This window comes from Beta vulgaris, chromosome 6, assembly GCF_026745355.1.
Source record: "Beta vulgaris subsp. vulgaris cultivar EL10 chromosome 6, EL10.2, whole genome shotgun sequence".
In the NCBI taxonomy this organism is placed as follows: Eukaryota; Viridiplantae; Streptophyta; class Magnoliopsida; order Caryophyllales; family Amaranthaceae; genus Beta; species Beta vulgaris.
The window spans coordinates 69,594,016-69,600,829 of NC_079207.1; positions in this window are offsets into that span (position 1 = coordinate 69,594,016).

The following is a 6,814-nucleotide window of genomic DNA, read 5'->3' on the forward strand; positions in this document are numbered from 1 at the left end:
AACGATTTCCGGTGTTGACCATCACGTGCATGGAACATGATGTCACAAAACCCTTCTTTTTTCATTTTTTTCCCCGATTTCCCCCCCAAACACATTCAATTCATCTCTCTATCTTCCTTCGATTCGTCTACCTGTTTTGTATTTCAATTAGCCACCTTTTGTGTTTCAATTTCACTAATTTCAAGTTGGTTCCAAGTTCAAATCTTATTATATAGCTCTAAGAATTTCAAATGCACAAATGAAATGAAGGGAGAGAGAGAGAGAGAGAGATATGAAGGAAGAATTTGGGGGGGGAGGGGGGAATTGGGGGAAATTGGAGGGTGAGGATAGTCGAGGGGTTGTCGGCGGGTTGCGAGGGGGGGTTGCCCGGGGATGCGAGGGGGAAGGGGGTTGCCAGGGGTTGTGAGGGTGGAGGGTGGGTTGTCGGGGATGCGATGGGGGAGGGGGGAGAAGTATAAAGGGGAAGAATAACGAAAATCTAGTGGTTAACGCCGGAAAATCGAGGTCAACCACCGGATTCCGACAAGTGGTGGCTTCCAACATAAAAAAGAACCAAAAAGGTGGCTAATTAACCAATTTTTTTTAGAAGGTGGTTTCTCACAAAAAGGTGGTTATAAAAGGTGGTTTCTGACAAATTTGCCTTCATAATATCAATATGGTGTGCTAGTGCTTTAGATTCGTTAGTTTCTATTCTTGTCGCTGAACCTTGGAGTCTAAGAGAAGGCATTAGAGGGGCTATTTCTTTGGGCATTAGAAATCTTATTATTCATGGCGACAATTTGGCTAGTATCCAATCTATTAAAAACATTTGAAAAATTTCTTGGACTATTAACTCTCTTATATTAGATGCAGGTGAAGATATGAAGCAGTTTGAGTATGTTCAGATTCGTCATACTTTACAAAAGGCTAATGCTGCTGCGAATTGGATGGCTTATCGAGGTCACAAGACCACTAATCTTACTTAGTGATTTGATGTTCCTGATTTCCCTTTCGCTGTAAGCGCCCGCAAGGATGCTTTAAGGTGGTCCAAATCGTAGGATCCATCCTCGTTGTTTCTTTCCTTCTTAAAAAAATGGTGTCCTCCTAGGTTCGGGTAAGCGAGGCTATTTTTGTAGGTTTGACAGAAATAGCTATTGCAAAGTGTAACAAGCCAAAACCCAAAAGCCCACTACATCTTCTCCTCACTTCCCTTACTTTCACCACATACAAACCAAAATCCAGAGCTTCTCCTTTGTCTTTCCAGTCGAACATATACCACCATTGTCGACGACATCACATCCTCGCCAGAATCCTCAATCCTGTGGTCCTCCCATTGCTTGTTCTACCAGTAATCGTGGCATGCTTAACTAGATTTTTTATTAAGTACTCTATTTTCATGTTAAGAAGGTCACATACTAGTTTTTGGTCATGCTAATACTATGCTTAAAACGTGGGGAAAGCTCATAAAATTGAAAAATGGCGTGTGTTAGAGAGGACTCGTGAACTTTAACAACAAAGAGAATATGGTTACATATGGTGGAGACTCAAAGTCCAGTAGGTGTATGATGTATAGGGCTCCTAGAAGAAACTCAAATACTTTGAATAATAATAGTATGTGAAGTTCTTTGCTCATATAGACAAAACTAAAATACTTGGGATAACAATCTTAAGTGAATTTCTTATATGTGCTTAGTGCTTACTTGTGCTTATTTTATGGTGCTATGGGACATTATTGTTCATATTCTATTACAAATGGCGTACTATTGTAGATTTACATTTGACAGATGAACGACATATGATCCTTTCATGAGATACCAACTGCATATGCACTAGTAGATGTTATCCACATCTAAACCTAACATGAGCACTAAAAGTGGAAATAATTTTAGCTAAACCTCCATTTTACATTTAAACCTAACATTAAACTGGTGTTTGGCAATTAGAGTTTTGGAGCAAAAATAGAGTTTTGGAGCAAAAATAGAGTTTTGGATCACTTTTAGAGTTTTTACTAGCCAAAAACTCTAAAAGGCGTGTTTGGTAAAAGAAAGTTTTAAAGAGAATTTTGAAATAAAAACTCTCAAAATGAAAAAGCTCCTAATAGTAGCTTTTTCTTTAGAGGATCAGGTAAAAGAATGTCCAATGACTTTTTTGTCTCTAATAATAATACTACACATGTATTAAAATGTTTATAAATGTCATTTCAAACAAACAAATGGCAATAAGTTTTTAGCAATCAATTAATTGTTACCAAACACATTTATAAAAAAAAGTTGTCAAATCTGCTGAAAAAGAAGTTAAATCTCTAACAGCAAACTCTAAACTCTACAATGTGGAGTTACTTTTTGTTGAACACCAAATTGTGGAATTACTTTATGCTAAAAACCAAATAAAGATTTACGTTATTTTCTTACTTCATTTTGGAAAACGCTCCTTTATTTATTAATAAGAAATAGGGAGACTAAAAATGGCGATTCGTCGGGGAGACAAACGGAGAAATGAGTGTGACACCGATAAAACGGCGTTGTAGTTACAGAAAATTGCCATCCATGGTAGATAGGAGTTACAGAGAGAGGAGTTAGAGAGAGAGAGGAGTTGGAGATTGAGAGAGAGAGAGAGAGAGAGAGGAGTTGATGGCTGATGAGAGAATGGGGAAAAAAAAGAGAATAGGTTTGAGAGCAAAGTCTAAAAAATATAAAACAAAGCGGGCTGCGCTTAGTGATATGCGTCGGCTCCTCAAGCCCATCCAATGAGCTTCTTCAAGGCTCCTATATTTTGGCTCGCGAATTTACCACGTCAAAAATCTGCGTCGCACCATGGGCCAGTCCGACGCGAATAGTTTAATCATCAGCGTCGCGTGCTACTGAACATCCGACGCAAATATTTTTTTTACTCGTTTGTTGTGGTTATTGCGTCGGACCTTTGCTAACATCCGACGCAAATAGTTTGTTCCTAAACATTTGCATCAGTCGGTCTTATGTTCGACGCAAATAAGGAGACGCAAATTATCATTTTTAATAGTAACTTCTAGCGGATCAATCACTTCAGGCTCGTTGAGCACCTAAATCACCTTCCTTTGAAGATTCATCGCATGAGCGCAGATAATCCCAGGGTTCGGGTATCGCATTGAGATGAGTCCCATTTGTTCCCGTCCCAATGCGACCATCGATAGCTTTCTCTATTGAAATGGAATCCCCGGTCTCTTTCTCAATTCATCGATTTGGATCTAAGTTTTCACCAGAAAAAGCCAATAGAAAGATTCGATTAAGTTTAGGGAAAGCAAACAAAGAAAGCCAATCGGAAATGATTTTATCACTACGCGAATCAAAAAGAAAAGTCGGAGCGAGAATCACCTTAGGGCTAGGCCACCTGCCCGACTATCTATTGTGCATGCCTTAACCTAGCAAAAGACATCAGAGGTATAAAGTAAGGTTGATGCAGAATAAGTGATATTCTTGGTCTTCCTTCTCTTGGAAGAAGAATGGTTGTTATGGAATCAGTTTCAAGTGGTGGGATCATATTCATATATAATAGTGGAATCCCCTCTCGTTAAAGGAGTTATCTCTCCCTCAAAGTAGAACGAGCATAATTGAAGACAGATGGTAGCCTATTCTAAGTAGTAGATCTCGTGTACTATCCAAAGTCTTCTTAGTAGTCTTCGTCTGCTCTCAATGTCTAGGACAAGCTCTTAATTAAATAGAAATTCCATTAGACTCTCGGAGTTGAGAACGACTCCACTTTTTTCCTTGAGCTCGACACTAGTTTTAGCCTTTCTCAAGGCACCTTGTCTTCTTTGGCGGGAAGGGATACTAATAGTGGTGCGGTATCTCGAATTCCCCTTTCGAAATAGGAAGAATAGCGTATTAAATGATAGTAACCCTCGGGGAGCTACTCTTGAATCTTGATAAAGAAGTATATTATATAATATTATCACGAGTTCATAACTATCAAACTTTTGGCGTTCGTTCACTAGTGGAAAAAAATTAATTTTGCTACTTATCAAATGTTTCGGTTGACTAATCAAACCGAGCATTTGTGAAAATTTTAATTAAAAAATTCACAAATGCTCGGGTTGATTAGTCAATTTCAATATGCTCTCATTAGGGTTATTCCACCGAACTCTAGATGATTTTATGTAGATTTCGTTGTTATCCGTGTTTAAGCAAAAATTCAAATTTTAGCCTTTGGGATTGGCTTTTAGGCCCAGAGTATAATTTGTTGGTGTTACTTGGTGCTAAGTTTGGTGTGAAGGGGAGAGAAAGAAGAATATATAATGAAGTATAATGTTATCATGACTATCAAACTTTTCCCTTAGTTGATTGCGTTATAGGGTTACTCAACTTAACCCTAAATGACATTAGGTAAATTTTATTATTATCCATGTTTAAGCATAAATAAAAACTTTGGCCTTTTTTTTTTTTTTTAGAAGGAAAGAAAACTAGGTTACACCCTAATACTAGGATAACCTAACTTATCTTTTCGGATGACAAGAGGGAGACCCGGGGGGAGATCGGAAGAGGAGAGCCACAGATGTTGAAGATTTTTGCCCCAGTTCGCTAGCAAATCCGCCGCCTGATTAGCTTCCTTATAGCAATGGTGAGCCATAAAAAAAGCCATCTTCTTAATATCCTGCTCTACATCATCAATAAGGTTAGCAATTTCCTAGGGAACACGCCACACCCTCCTAATTGAATTAATTACCACTAAGTTATCTCCTTCTACCATGAGTTTACTGATTCCAAGAGAAATAGCAGTCTTAAGACCGGTATACAAGCCCATAGTTTCTGCCATCAAGATAGACCAATGCGGAGATAGAGCCTTAGCTCCCATCATAATTGGTTTCCCACAGCTATTTCTGATAATAAAGCCAAATGAACAGTGCTGAGACTTCGACCCGTCGAAATTTAGCTTGAACCAGCCTTCAGGAGGGGGAGACCAATGGACTGATTGGGGGGAGGAAGAATTTTGTTGTGGGTGCTTCTTGGTCGAAATGTCGTATCCTTCTGTATTGTCTTCACAAGAGCTAAACCATGCCTCGCAATAATTTTTGATAATCATGGCTGCATTTTTAATGTTAATGGTTTCCTCATTAAAGCATACTTTGTTTCGCAAGAACCATACAAACCACCATCCAATAATCACTTTTTGGATATAAACTTTGGCCTTTGGGCTTGCCTCTTAGGCCGTATATAGCCTAATTTCGCAATAAGTCCGAAAATTCCATCTTGTCGACTCCATTTTTCAGAGATTGTGAAAAAAAAATAGCTTGATCGATCTAAAGGTGGTATAATGTCGGATCATATTCGAATCAACTTTGTGCTCATTCTGAAACTGGTTTGTTTCGAGTTCGTCTTAAATCCATTGCATTTCGTGCTAGGTGCGCATTTGATGACTCGTCCCAACATCGAACCAGGTTGAATTGAGTCGGTCAGAATTGATTCGTGTTAATTTAGACTGGATCAATCAGGTAAGCTCGACCTTGAAAAAAGTGCATTATTTCGTATAAGATTTATATTTGGGTCTAAAATGTCGGGTTATTTTCTTTAAAATTGTACGCTTTCTTTCCGGAGCAAAGAAATAAAAACAGATGAATTAACTTTTTAGTTCACAAAAAAGGGCGCATTATTTTCCCTATAACAATTAAATTTGAATATTAATCTTAACATTCATTTTTCCATATTTGTAGTCCACCATTTTCTCATGACATTAATCCTTGGCATTTCTTATCATTTTAGGATACAAACACTTGGACACTAACACATTAGGTACCGACACTTAGACAGTAATAGTGTACTGACTTATATTACTATAATACATTAAGACATCAACACTTAGACACAAGCAAACACAATTGGAATTTTTTAAGAGTTTCACATGAGTTATTGATGAGAGGGATCAAGATTCAAGGGGGTCAGGTTGGGTAGAGTCGTGTCATGTCACTTTCGTGCCGCGTAGGCCATGTTTGGGTTAATCTTTGAGTGCATATCATATTTCGGTTAAGTTGTATTTGACCCAAGTTCATTCAAGTTGATTTTATTTTGAGTGGTTATTTTTAGGTGAAAACGGATTTAAGATCGGACAAACAAATACTTCCTTCGTTTATTTTTACTTGCAACACTTTCGTGAAAGGAAAATAATTAATTACTTGCAACGTTTTCTATTCTTGCTTTTCCTTTCTCTTTATCTCTCTTCAATTACATAGGACTCTCTATTTCTTCTCTACCTCTTTCCTACCCAAATTTTGCATTGAAGTTGATGGAAAAAAAAAGTGTTGCAAATAAAAAAACGGAGGAAATACAAGTATGTTTCGGCAGCTCTAGATGGATCACTTGGCCCGACAAACACGAACCAACTTTTCACAAGTTATATAAATGCGGGCCCTTGGAAAATTGATTCCAAATGAGCCGAAAACACCAAAGTTATTATTGAAAATGGACCATTGGACACCTATATCCTATAGAGTAGATATTATTAGTTGCCAAAAAGAAAAAAAAAAGGAGTAGATATAATTGTCAGTAGGGACCACATAGAAGCAAAGTAATGAACCACGTTGTATACAGTATTAGATTAGAGTATTAGACTATTAGTTGTGCACGATAACTAGTGGCTATTTTACAATCAGCCAGATTTCATCACTACTCTACTACTACTATTGAACTTACTTGCCACTTGCCACTTGCCACTTGCCACAACATTTCAAATTTCAATTATAAATACAATTCATAGGTGATCCTCATCACTAGCTAAAAATTCGATGTGCAGTTTGGATTAGGGCATAATTCAATCCGATTCGAACAAAATTTGAATTTTAGTTTTTCAATCCAAATCCAAACCAATT